This window comes from Oryctolagus cuniculus, chromosome 1 (assembly GCF_964237555.1).
Source record: "Oryctolagus cuniculus chromosome 1, mOryCun1.1, whole genome shotgun sequence".
NCBI lineage: Eukaryota > Metazoa > Chordata > Mammalia > Lagomorpha > Leporidae > Oryctolagus > Oryctolagus cuniculus.
This window is the reverse complement of record NC_091432.1, coordinates 112998361-113012087: the sequence shown is the minus strand read 5'-3', so window position 1 is coordinate 113012087 and position 13727 is coordinate 112998361. Positions and strand designations below refer to the sequence as shown.

Genomic DNA, 13727 nt, shown 5'->3' with positions numbered 1-13727 from the left:
TGCGTCTCGGTTCACGTGGGCTACGCTGACAAAACACTGTAAGGGGCCGGCGCTGTGGCACAGTAGGTTAATCCTCCGCCTGTGGCGCCAGCATCCCATATGGGTGCCGGTTCTAGTCCCGCTGCTCCACTTCTGATCCAGCTCTCTGCTATGCCCTGGGCAAGCAGTGGAGGATGGCCCAAGTGCTCAGGCCCCTGCACCCATGTGGGAGACCCAGAAGGAGCTCCTGGCTCCTGGCTTCAGATCGGCACAACTCTGGCCATTGTGGCCATCTGGGGAGTGAACCAGTGGATGGAAGACCTCTCTGTCTATCCCTCTCACTGTCTGTAACTCTACCTCTCAAATAAATAAATAAAATCCTAAAAAAAAAAAAAAAAAAAAAACCATAAACCAGGCAGCTTATAAACAGCAGGAATCCATTTCTCAGAGTTGCCAAGGCTGGGAAGTGCAGGACCAAGGAGCCCGCGGATTCAGTGTCCAGCGAGGGCCAGCTTTCTGGCTCACCCTCAGCAGATGAGGGGGGCTCCTCGGGGAGCAAGGGTGCTGACCTCACTCCTGAGGCTCCGTCCTGGTGACCTAAGCACTGCCCAAAGGCCCCACCTCCTCATGCCACCACCTTCACCTTGGGGGTTAGGATCGGAGCACATGAGATGCGGGGAGACACAAACGCAGCCCGCAACAGTGACTGAGGGAATTCACCAAGACACCCACAGAAGCGCCCTGCACGGGGCACAGCATTTAGTAAGCGTTTAGTGACAGTAACTGTTACTGCTGGCGTTGCTGCTGTTGAATTCACAGCTGTTGTGTGTCTGCCTAGTGCCAGCAAGGCCCTCCCCCTGCCCCCAACAAGCCCACAGTCCAGTGCCTTACAAAATCAAGAGCATGGGGCCGGCCCTGTGGCGCAGCGAGTTAATGCCCTGGCCTGAAGTGCTGGCAGCCCATACGGGCGCCGGTTCGAGTCCCGGCTGCTCCACTTCCCATCCAGCTCTCTGCTATGGCCTGGGAAAGCAGTGGAAGATGGCCCAAGTGCTTGGGCTCCTGCACCCACATGGGAGACCCGGAAGAAGCTCCTGGCTTTGGATCGGCGCAGCTCTGTTGTGGCCATCTGGGAAGTGAACCAGCAGATGGAAGACCTCTCTCTCTCTCTCTCTCTCTCTCTCTCTCTCTCCTCTCTCTGCTTCTCCTATCTCTCTGTAACTCTGACTTTCAAATAAATAAATAAATCTTTAAAAAAAAATCAGGAGCATTCTCCCGCTCAGTTCTAATCTGATTTTAATTTCATTTACTTATTGTTCATCTACTTCAAAGGCAAAGCAGCAGAGAGAGGGAGATCTTTCATCTGCTGGTTTACTTTACTCCCCAAATGCCTACAACAGCCAGGGCTGGGCCACGCTGAAGCCAGGAGCCAGAACTCAGTCTGGGTCTCCTACTTGGGTAGCAGGGGCCAAAGCACTGGAGGACACATTAGCAGGAGGCTGGATTGGAAGCAGAGTAGCTGGGACCCAAACCTGCGTGGACGTGGATGTCCTAAGTGGTGGCCCAACCTGCTGAGACATGATACCCGCCCCTCTAGTCTGATTTCGTTTCCTAATTGAAGGGACAAACCATCTGTTGAAGTCTCTCTTTCCAGTCCTCTCACTCCCACCTGGAGGTCACTGGAGCCAGGAAAAGGGCTGTAAGCTGGGCAGCCTGGGCTTCTGCCCCTGCTCTGCTGCCCCCTGTTGGACAGTGTGGATAAGGCACTGAACCACCGCAGTCCTGCAGCCATCTATGGCCGGGACTAAATCCACTCCCGGATTCTCAGATTGGAAGAAAAAAAAAAAAAAGGTTGCACCACCCCTCGAAAGGGCAAGGCCCTAGCCCCCGGCCCGTCACCCGCCTTCTAGGGACATTGCTCTGTAGAATCTGATGAGAGATGCTCTCACAGCAGGAGAACATACTAACATTTGTAACAACTGCGCCACTGACCGACACGCGCTGCACCTGCTGAGGTCACACAGGTCACGCCCGTCTCGTCCCGCTCCTTTCTCAGAGTGCAGGGAGGAGCTGGGACATCTGAGCAGAAGTGGCCAGCCCCTGCCCCACCCAGCCTCAGGCGAGCGAGCCAGGTGCCCAGCCAGGCCACTCAAAGGGCAGACAGCTACAGAGGGCGACCCTTTGCTTCACTCCCGAAACACACCCTCCCTCACAGGGAGCCTGCTTCGGACTGCAGACACGGGACGGCAGAGCAGCCAGGCCCAGCTCCCGCGCCCTGGGCCAGGCCTCCACCCTCCATGTCCTCTTCAACTTTTCTTTTTTATTAAGTGTGCCTCGCGGCCAAGCTAGTCTTTCACTTAAACATCTCAACCTCCTCTGGGCTATTGATTTCTCATTCCATTAAATTCTCTTCTTTAAACTCCAACTCCAAACACGTATTCACTCCACAGCCACCCTCCTACCCCTACCGCTGTGACTCCCCTGGCCTGGGAAGCCACCTGCACCTCTGCTTCCTGGGGGCTGCCATGAACTCTCTGGATCAGGAGTTCTGCAATGCGGAGCTCAGTATGTGCCCATGCTCATGTGGGGCAAACTGAGGTAGCCTGGGATTCTACTCCCAGTGGCCCCCTGCACACCACCTCCGAGATGCCCACTGAGATTCTGCATACCCCAGCTTCCGATTCAACGTTTCCAGGGCTAAAACCCCCCAGTACCCTAGCAGCGACTTTCAACACCTCTTGGCTTGTCCTTCTCTCTGCTGGACCACCTTACAGGTAAAGGGGAGGGGCTGACGGAGGGCCCCCGTGGGCCTGCCCACCACCTCCCAGTATGGAAGGACTGGCCAATGCCCAACTCAGGATTGAGGCTGGGCAGCGGGCAGTCTCGGGGCCCAGCAACCCAGGGAACTGCTGGCCACACAGGCCAGTGCCGAGCGGCTGGTGCCCAAGAAGGGGGGAGGTGGCAGACATCCGGAAGTGTGGCCTCACCTGGGAGCCCTGGGATAGCGGCTCCCAGAAGCCTGGGGCCCACACGGCCCTCCTCTCCGCTCTTCACCCTCCGCAGTCTGCGGATCTCTCCGTTACAAACGTTTGCTAAACACGAGTTGCGGCCCCTTAAATAGGACAAATATTTACTTAACAGCTGCTGTGTGCAAGCACCAGGGACACCCCAATGAGCAAAGCAGACGCAGTCCCTGCCCCCTTGGATGGAAGCTCTGCACTCTGTCCTGGAGAGGCGACAGACGCAGAAGGAAGAACTGAAGCGCGGTGCGTCCTGGGCACGGGTCCCGTGTCACCCGGCGCGTGTGCAGTGAGGGCAGGTGGGAGAGCGGGGGGTGCGAGTCAGGCTTCACAGGCTTCAGAGACGCCTGGGTCCTGGTGCCCTTGTCCAGGTGCCGCTGCCAGCCAGGCACCCCAGAGCCACGTGGGCTGGTCCCCCAGCCGCTCCAGCCACCTCCCTGGGGCCTGTCTCTCGGGACACACTCGTCAACTCCCCCTTCCAGCTTCCCTGCTCTGCCAGGCTGGAAGTCCGGAAGTCAGCCTCTCGTGCTGCACCTGCACTGCAGATGCTGCCCCAGGCCCCGCCAGGTGCACCCCCTCGCCCCTGCCCTCGCCCTCGCCCAGCCTCAGCACCTCTTGCAGCACAGCATTGTCTCCCCAGGAATCTCTACGTCAGCCCCCGGCCTGGTGCCTCCACCTGAGCCTCTTCTCTTTGGCGTTCAAGGCTGTCTTGAATTCAGTTACGTCTACCTCCCGCCCACCCCCACCCTGGTCCACTCCGACACCCTGCTCCTCCTCCAGCCGCAGACTCTCCCTCCCCTTGCCCCGTCCACTCTGCCGCTCACCCCTCCCCTCACCCCCGGCGCTGCCTGTGCAGCCCCTCTGTGCCCTCCACGCGGCCCTTCTTCCTCCAGGGCCACCGAGCCCCTGGTCTGGGCTCCCACTGGGGCTGAACACCTGCTTTGCACAACAACACACGCGCCTCTAGGTGCGCTCCCCACCGGGATCCTCAGCCAGCAAGGGTGGCAGGGTGGTGCCTGACACTCAGGGACCAGGTGACCCCCGTCCCCGCTGGGCTGCACGGAACAGTCCGAACACCCAGCCGCTTCAAGACCCGGGATAAAGCATTTTATAGCGCCCACCCTCTCACCTTTCCAAAGCAAATGTTGCCCACTGTAGGGGAAGTCACCGGGGTCCACAGCCCTCCCAGGTCTGTGACAGGGAGCAGGTGTGTGACCGGCACCGCATGGCCCGCCGGGGCCCCGTCCCCATCTGTAAAGACGGAGATGCTCACTGTTAACTCACAGGTAGCTGGGGTGCTGGAGCCACGGGGGCAGAGCACGCGGTCAACACGCGTGCAGCAATTCTCTGCTCCCTCGCAGGGCAGTGGGATGACACAGCCACAGCGGTCGGCACCCCCGCAATCCACTCCCTCCTGCCTGGGTCCATGTACCTAGCCTGGTGCTAGGGGGTAAGAGGTTTCTGTTCATGCTGGATTTGCTCCACGTGCAGCAGCCCCTATGTTATAGGACAAAAGTTACTACCAAGTAGCAACTTTTTCTCAGGTGGCTACTATGAACAGGTGCAATTTATGGGGTGCCAAAGGACCCCCTGTTAGGAGCCGGGGCATGTGAAAACTCAAAGGTCTGGCCCCTCAAAGATATGCCCTCTGGGTGAGGAGGCCACCAGGGGCAGACAGCAGTCAATGCCAGGAAGGAGCCAGGCACCAACCCAGCCCACCAAGAGAGAGGGTGGAAGGGGTCCCCACCTGGGCCTTACCCATGACATGGAAGACTCCTGCCCTCTTGAGTTCCACACTGCCAATCATCCTGAAGCAGACTAGAGCATTCCCATTTTACAGATGAGAAAAGTGAGGCTCTGAGAGGTGAAGCTGTCTGCCCAAGGCCATGTAGGGAGTGATGCCAGGACAGGAAGTCGGGCCTGTGTGACACGTGGCAGCTGGAGCTGCCATCCCCCCATGTCTGTAGAGATTCACTTGTTCCTTGTTTGTTTTCTCCTTTAAAGACCTACTCATTTATTTGACAGGAAGAGTTACATAAGGGAGAAACACAGAGTTATCTTCCATCGTCTCATTCACTCTCCAAACGGCCACAATGGCTGGGGCTGGCCCAGGCTGAAGCCCGGAGCCTGGAACTCCATCGGGTTCTCCCTCATGGGTGGCAGGGGCTTGAGCACTTGAGTCACCCTCCACTGCCTTCCTGGCTGAGAAGTGGAGCAGCTGGGACTCGAACTCCAATGGGAGGCAGGCATTGGCAACGCCAGCTCTGTCACCCGCACCGTGCAAATGGGGAGATGTGGATGGGCCAGAAGGAAGAGGAGAGCCGGGCTGGGCCAGGAGGAGGGAGCAGGCGGAAGGTCATGCCAGGTGCCGTGGCATGTCCTGAGGCTTGGACTCACACACTGGGGGCCTGCAACTCCAAGCAAAGGCATCCGAACTGTACCCAGTAGCCTGGATGCTGCCGAGGGCGGTGAGACAGGGTGCCCAGGGGTTAGCGCCACATTTGTAGGCAGACAGACGGAGCAGCAGGTGCCTGGACGGCCAGCCAGGAAGCCCGCCCTCCTTACCAAAGCCGGTGCTGAGCAGCTCAAGGCCCCGAAGGGGGACAGTGGCAATGATGAAGCCAAGGTCGGGCTGGACAGGAGAGGTGTGCAAAGGAATGCAGGAGCCTGACGCACAAGGAGTGGGGTGGGGACGGCTGAAGGAGGGGTCAAGGAGCCACCCCCTGGGACAAGCCAGTGGGGGGGGTCAAGAGGAGTGGGCAGGGGGTGGGGGGTGGGCACAGGTGTTCCGGGGACCAGAGTAGCGCTGAGTCCGAGGCAGAACAAGCAGACCCCTGCAGGCCCGGGGTGGGGCACAGGGGGTGGGGACGCCAAGGCAAGCAGCCCCACGGGGAGGACTGAAAGTGCCATGCTGCCCGAGAGTGACGGGGTGAAGTGGTCAGAGGCCGGGGCTGTGACAGGCAGCCAGCAGTCTCCTGAGAGCACTGCACTGCCCCCACGTCTGCAGGTCCCTGAGACCCCTCCGCACAGGCTGCTGGCGGTCCAGCTCGGAGCCATCGAACAAAGTCATTTTTCTGGAAAGCACATGGAAGGCTGCAGAACGCAGCACACACCACAGGGACGAGTCTGAGGCCGGGGTACCAAGAGGCGCGTCCACCCGCGTGCGCACACACACGCACCTGGCTGCCCACCCACGCCAGCCACCTGCCCACCGCCAGCTTCCTCCACCCGGCTCCGCTGGCTTTCTGAGCTGTGCTCGCATCTCACTGGGGCAGCCTCCCCTCCCTCCCTCCAGCTATCTCTGCAGGCTCAGATCCAACTCGGGGACAGCTGAGCGCCCCCCTCCAGCGAGCCCCCCACCAGCGCCCAGCAGTTGGAAGCTTCTCCCTAGGGCCCCCACTTCCCTCCCAGTCAGCGGAAGTTCCCACTCTGTCCTCAGGGGAAAGTCAGACTGCAAAGCAGACCCAGGCTCCCTGAAGAACTTTGGGTGCCGATCAGTGGCCTGGGCAGGGGATGGGGAAACAGAAAATCAAGTCCTCTTCTTTTGCCGCCCCCCCCACCGCACCCCGCATCTGCTGCTCTCCCACCCTCAGGGCCAGCTGCCTCTGGATCCCAGGGGACAGATGCCAAGGAGGATGGGGTGAGGCGCAGCAGGTGAGACAGGTAAGAGGCCGCTGGGCAAGCCCCAGCCACAGGAAATGCATAAAACACAGAAAATTAAACAAACCCAGACGCTGTAATGTGTGCATATTAGATTAACTCTCCAAAGGGTCGTGACCTTGAGGAACACATCCAGCCAGTGAAGAAAATAATAAACCTGATTAATGACGAGGCCTGAGCCGAGGCTTCAGCAAAAGGAGGGCCTGATGATGCCCGGCAGAATTCCAGGGACTTCCTCCCCTGCCAGGCCTGGGCCACGGCAGACCTGCGCCAGACCCCTCAGCCCCAGCCACGCCAGCACAGACTCCCGGGCAGACACAGAGCCGGCCTTCTCTCCCGGGGACCCACGGCCCACCCAGGAGGCCCCTGGCCCCGGAGGTGCCACTCCAGCTGCTCCTGATGCTCCTAGAAGTGTCACCACCACACAGGTGACCCCCAGGCAAGGAAAGGGAAGGGAGTTCCCTTTGTTCCCCACCGGGCCAGTCCTCTCGGCCAGTCTTGGTCTGGCCTCCACCGAGGCCCACTGCCTGGCCAAGGGGCCCAGCAGAGCCCAGAGCTCCCCGCCTCTTCCCGGGCTGCCTAGGCCCTTGGGAGATGTGCCCAGGAGAGCCACTGGAGGGAGGCAGGGAGGTGGCACCGCGTGGCATCGCCAGACAACAGCACCGAGAGGAAGATGGCAGCATCAAGTACAGATGCCAAGAGCCACGCAGCCCCAGGTCCAGCTGGGGAGCAGCTCAGCCCGCATTGCCCCACCGCTGCCAGGCAGCCGGGCCACAGGGCCTGGCCCAACCCCTGGGCGGCCTCCTCTCCCAGCCCCAGGTCCCCCGCCAACTCTCCCCTCACTTTCCTCAGAGCCAGGGCGCCAAGGGGGAAAGACACAGGTGCTCCGGGCGCCTTGGACCACCTCCTGTCCCACCCAGGTCCCGGGGCGCCCAGCCCTGGAGAGCCACTCAGTGGGCTCCCCTCCCTCGCCAGCCAGACCCCTCCCCCTCCCGCACCCAATGCAGGTCTCTGGAGTTTCGCTCTCACTTCCCACTCGGCTGAACTAGGGTGGGATGGTGGGGAGCCCCCCGAGTCGCGGGAGGAGGGTCCTTTCTGGGAGGACGCTGCCTCCCCCAAGCAGGGCGGAGGGGGCGGGGGGTGTGGTGGTGGCCGGAGTCCAGCGCAGGGGCAGGGGGCAGCCCAGGCAGATGGCAGCGAGGGAATGGGGAGGGGGCTGCGAGGGGACGCAGGGCTGAGCCGGGACGGGGAAGGCGGCGGCGAGGCGGGGGCAGAGGCGCCGGCGTCGGGAAGGGGCCGGCAGCCCTGCAGGGGGCAGAGGCAGGGCTGCGAGTTGGACCGGGAGCCGCGGAAGGGCTGCGCAGCGAGGCGGGCGGCGGGCGGCGGGCGCGGGGACGGGAACTCCGGGGCAGAGCGGCGGGCTCCGGCCGCGAGCCCGGGGACGCAGGACGGAGCGCGGGGCCGGCGGGCCGAGGGCGGCAGAGGGGCGGGGGCGCAGGGCCGGGGCGCGGGCCGCGGCCCCCGAGGGCAGCAGCGGCGGAGACGTCAGAAGTCGGGGCGCGGGCGCGCGGGCGGCCGGCGCGGGTGGGACCCGGGGGGCGCCGGGGGCAGGCCGGGGGGGGAGGGGCGCCGCGGCGGGCTGCTGCCCTTACCTGGGCGGCTCCGCACTCCGGGGGCTGAGCCGGGGGCCGGGCGACGCTCGGCCGGCCGCGGGGCTGCTGTTTTCCTATGTTTCCCTTCCGCGGCAGCCGCGGCGGCTCCAGCACGATCCGCCGGCAGCTGAAGGCAGAGTCTGTGTCCGGCTGCGAGCGAGCCGGGCGCGGGGAGCGCGGGAGGCGCGCGGGGAGGCGCGGGGCGCCGCCCGGCGGGCAGCGCGGGAACTGCGGCGGCCCCGCGCTCGGCCGCCGGCGGGGGTGGGGGGGCGCCCCTTCGGGGCCCAGTCGGCGCCCCGCGCGCAGCCCGCACGCCCCCTGCGACCGCTCGGTGCCTCGGCCGGGTGCGCCTGGAGCCCAGGGGCAGCGGCGGCGGGGTGGGGACGGCTCCGAGTAGCCGGGAGCAAACTTGCGGCGACCCGGGCGCCGGGGCCGAGCGGGAGGTGGCGGCCGAGCTGAGGGGCGCGCGCGGCCGGGCGGGTGCTGCGGAGTGTGGCGCTCAGGTGGGGAACCCCGGCGTAGCCCGCACCCTCCACCGCCCTGCGCCAAGGGGCTGCCCTCCCCGGCCGGCTTCGGCGGGCGAAGGGCGCCTCCTGGTGGCGCGTGGGGAGCAGCGCGAGGGACGAGCGCGCCCAGTGACGGAGCGGACTGCAGCCCCAGCGGGCGGAAGACGGAGCGCGGGAGGCTGACCAGCCCCACTGTTTCAGGAGTGCAAGCATCCTAAGGGGAGCTGTCACCTGCTGATAACGGGAGAGCATCCCGAGGCTGGGAGAGGCGAAGGGACCACCCCAGACACGCAGGTAGCGAGGGGCAGGACCAAGGGGGTAACCAAGCCCTCCGAGGCGCAATGCCGTGTCCTCAGGAGCAGCAGGCTGGGGACGAGAAAGGGGCCCAAGGGGCATGCGACCTCCGCAAACCTATTGGCTCCTCTTTTCTGACCCACAGAGCGCTTTGAAGGGACCACGGAGCTGACCACAGCAGCCCGGCGGCACACCCGCGATCGCATTCATTCATTCCCTGCAGGACACGGCCTTCTGGGCTGCAGGGGGCGATGTGGGCGGCAAGCGGGCCTGCCTGACCCTGCGCTGCCTGCTCCACACTGGGCTTGACGCGTGGATGCGCCTCAGGGAGGGCGGGCGGCAGGCCGGAGGGCTCCCTGTCTCCAGCGGGACGTAATGCAGCACCTGTGTGCCTGCTCACGCAAGTGCGATTTCCAGCAACCTTCTCATCAGCTCTGTAGGGCAGGTGTTCAGGGGAGCCTGACCCCATCTTACAAACAAGGAACCCTGTGGAAACTTCCAGATCATGTATGAGAAAGCCGCATCCTGGGATGAAGGGGCTACCCGGAGCTAATTTCTTTTAAAATTATTTGTTTGAAAGGCAGAGACACGGAGATCTTCCATCTGCTGGCTCACTCTTCCAGCACCTGCAACAGCCAGGGCTGGACCAGGCTGCAGCCAAGAGCCCAGAACTCCATCCGGGTCCCCCACATGGGTGGCAGAGACCCAAGAACTGGAGCCTGGAGCCATTGTCTGCTGCCTCCCACAGTGTGCAGTCGCAGGAAGCTGGAAAGAGGAGCAGAGCCAGGAACCAAACCCAGGCACTGATCCAGGACGCGAGTGTCGTAACTGCGGGCCAAACGCTCAGCCCCAGAACTCACTCCTGACTGCGGTTCTGCTCCCTCTAGCTTCCTCCCACAGCTTTGCACAGTGCACAGGACAGCAGCTTGAGCCCGAGGGGGCAAGAGTGGCAGGCACCCCCGAGACCTGTGCCAGAGAGGCACCGAAAAGGAGGGCGTCGCTGAGGTCTACCGTGCCTTCAGACTTGGAAATGCCAGGTGTGGATCCCTGGCACCCTTCTACTGGGAGGATGCAGACCAGCGAGATGGAGAGTTCAGTGTTTGCGAAGGAAAGTACTGTCTATGTGGAACGCTTCTTTCGCCCATGAGCTCATCCTGTTAACCAGGGAAGGGGGAGGGAGCTGCTGGCTCCTGAGACTGCTGATGGCTCCAGAGGCAGCCTTGGCTCTGGCCTTCCTTCTCACCAAGCGGATCCCTTGCTTGTTCCACTGCTAACAGCAGGGAGCCCGGGCTTTCGCCCACCCAGCTTGTTTGCCTTCCCTCAGCTGCCAGCTGCTGAGCCCTTGGGAGGCCCTGTGTGCTTCCCACCTTCTCTGGTCCTGAATGGCAGGGCAACTGGTCAGTCCAAGTTCCAGCCAGACTACCTTCCCCAGCTCGGCTCTAGGGGTGGGATTCTGCAGCTGCAGGGGCTGAGGAGGCTGCTGCCTTGAATGGTAAAGCAGAAGTGTTGGGAGTTGGGGGCCTCCTCTAGGACTTGCGGTCTGAAGCGTCCCTGGCGGCCAGTGGCTCAGCAGTGTTGCACAGACAGGGTGCAGTGTGTTTGGGTGCTTTGGTGGCTGGAGCCTTAAGGAGGGTGTTCCTCCCCCTGGATTTATTCCTAGCTTCTCCCTTCGCTGTTTCTGCCTTGTCTTGGCTCTTGCCAAGGTCCCTTTGAAGGTTCGTCACAAGTACAAAATGATCCCACTGCATCAACAGGGCCAGCCATGGCAGGCGGTGACCTGGGGGCTTGTCCTCCCATTGCCCAGCCTTCTACCCGGTGCCCTGACTTTAGTCTGGGCCCCTCCAACATATCCTTACTGGCTGCCAAGGGCGATGATGGAGCTAAACCCTAACTTAAAGCCCTTCATGACCCCATACACTCTAGAAGGTAAAGTGGAATCCAAATCTCAGACCAACTTCCATTTCAGACTCCACCCGTGCCAAACTGCCTCTTGTCCTCTGGTCATCTTGATGCCTCTTGAAGACACGGAAGTCCACCTGGAAGTCCCCGGCCCCTCATCCCCACATGGACCCCCAAGTTCCTTCTTCCCTCTGAGAACGGAGTTGAGGAACCATCTCCTACTGTGAGTGTGCATACCTTACTGTCCAGTGCCTTCCCGACACTTAAGTTACTTCCTCCCTTGGACCCTCCCAGCTCTTGTTAGAGTTCTCACTGACCTGACCGCATCTGCTCTCAGTGACGGTCTGCGACCCTGTTCTCCTGGAGTTCTCTTTAAGGTTCTCCCTTCTTTCTGTTTGCCTCAGGTATATCCACAGAGCAGAACACCTGATCTTAGATTTTCCTGCCATTTCTTGGCCAAAGGTCTGTGATGGGAATGAGGACTTACAGAGTAAGCTTTGATGGGGCCCTCAATTCTGGCAACTCATATTTGCTCCTGTCCTCACCGCTGATGAGCAGGTGAAATCCTCCCGCTAGCCAGTATGAAGCTAGGAGTCTTCGTGAAGCTTGAAGTCTGCGAACCTAAGCTGAAGTTGAGGTTCACATTTGAGAACTTGAGGGTGACGGTAGCAGACGCCACGTGGCATGTCCATATTGCCATACGATATTAAGATTAACCCAGTCTGCCAGAGTACGTTGACCCCCAGATTAAAAGACATTTTGTGTCCTCCTTGTCACCTGTCTGGGAGGTGAGTGGTTCATTCCTAAGGAAGCATGTCTTAGAAAGTGGAATTGAACTTAGAAGGAGAAATGTTCTTTGATTCTTACTCATGCCTTAATGGATGCAATATGCATTGGTTTTGCCCAGGCACGTTATGGACCAGTGTGGGCAAAGAGCAAATATGAATGCATGTAGCCTAGATGGCAACAGAGCCCTCATGCCTCCTATTAGCATATCACCCAGCCCAGCTGGCTGCAAAGACTACATCTAATGTTAAAGAGCCCCACCCTCACCTGTCGGCCAGGACACAAGTCCCTTCTGCAACATCTCTCATCTCCATATTACTAATCTAGGCATAAAGAATAGTGTTCACACTGAAATTTTAAATTCCAGATTATCCTTGATCCAAACACAGCCTGCCTGTCATGCGGCAACCTTGCCCTCATCCCTCATGTGGGACCCTCATTCCTTCTCACCATGCCTCTCAGTTTCCACTCACCTCTCTGCAAGAGCTGAGCTGCCATGACAATTAGCTCTTTGAGAAATCCTTGTGCCAGGCACCAGACGAAACAGAAAGCAAGACAAATCAGGGCCTGTCCTCCTGAAGTTCACAGTCGAATAACAGAATCTGTAGAGATAACACACTTTCCTTCCAACAGTTTGGGTCCATTCTGACATCAGGCATTTTCTGTGTGGTGCTTACATACAGAATTCACTGTATGTGACACAGTCATAGCCTGGCTGGGGGTGCGGGCAGGGGCATATGGCTTACGGTAATTTGAGCTGCGGTCGGGAGCGGTCATTTGGCCTGACAGTTAAGCCCCAGTTAAGATGCTGATGTCCTGTTCTGTGGGGCCTGACGTGAACATCCACCTCTGCCTCTTGACCCCAGCTTTCTGCTAATGTACACCCTGGGAGGCGGCAGTGATGGCTCAAGTAATTGGCTCCTGCCACCCATGGGATTGAGTTTCTGCTTTGTGGTTTGAGATCATCCCAGTGCGGACTCTTGTGAGCATTTGGGGGGTAAACCAGCACATGGGAGCTCTGTCTCAGAGAGAAAGTGAGCGAGAGGGAGAGAGAGGGGCAGCTGAAGGCCTTTAGAAAAGCCCAGCTAGGTGTGCACCAGAACTCTCAGTCTGAGTCTTCCTCGGACCTGTGCTGGGGCTGGAGCTCTAGCAGTGCACCGAGAGGGGCCTTGTGTTCAGTGGCACCAGCAGAGGCTTGGGAGCGCTCCTGAGAGCAGTGTTGTACTTGTTGTTCTTCGTGTGATCCTCACAGCTAGTCTAGGTCGGTTCCAGTACACAGTGGCCTAGATATAAACCGCTCAGGAAGGAAGCAGCAGAGCTGGGCTCAAACCCGGAACTCCCATCTCCAGGGGGGAATTTCGTCAGAGACCACTGGGCGAAAGGGTGCAGCGTGTCCGGGTCAGACAGGGGGACAGGCTACGCACTCCCTTTCCCACCCTTTTCCCATCTTCCTTCTTCCCCAGGAACAGCAGTGGCTGAGCAAACAGTCCGGTTGAACAGGGGGAAGAGGTGGAGGGTGGGGAACAGGCTGGCATTCTGCACCTGGGAGCAAAGCATAATCCGTTTAGCAATGGCAAGAACAGAGAGAAGGATCTGTCTTCTCAGTGCCAGCAACCTTCAGATATCAAAAATAAGGTGGCAGTTTTCAGATTACCCCCAGGTGGTTGGGATTTGAAATTTATCCTGAATATAGTGTTGTCTGAATGGGGGCACTAAGTCTTCCTGTGAATCATATGGTATGGCACAGGATACTAGAGAATACTTGAGGGCAAATGTGTGCAAATATCTGTGTGTATCTATTTATGTGCATGTGAGTCTGTGCATGTATGTAGACCATGTAGTCACACATGCACACGTACTCATTTCAGCATAATGCTGGCTGTTTCTCTTTTACAGCTCAGTAGAGCAGTTATTCAAGCATCTCTCATTTGCCA

At 60.2% G+C, this 13727-nt stretch overlaps 1 protein-coding gene across 4 annotated transcripts in view; it reads right to left on the bottom strand.

Moving 5' to 3' along the window:
• Positions 1-8529, bottom strand: part of GRIK4 (glutamate ionotropic receptor kainate type subunit 4) — a 435012-nt gene extending 426483 nt beyond the window's left edge. For 3 of the 4 annotated variants that reach the window (XM_051819403.2, XM_051819421.2, XM_051819410.2), the window contains exon 1: positions 8309-8528. The gene's annotated coding sequence lies outside the window, so the exon portion shown is untranslated. Of the gene's footprint in view, positions 1-8308 lie in introns of all 4 variants that reach the window. The other variant, XM_051819416.2, reaches the window with a different exon arrangement.
• Positions 8530-13727: the final 5198 nt, after the last annotated feature.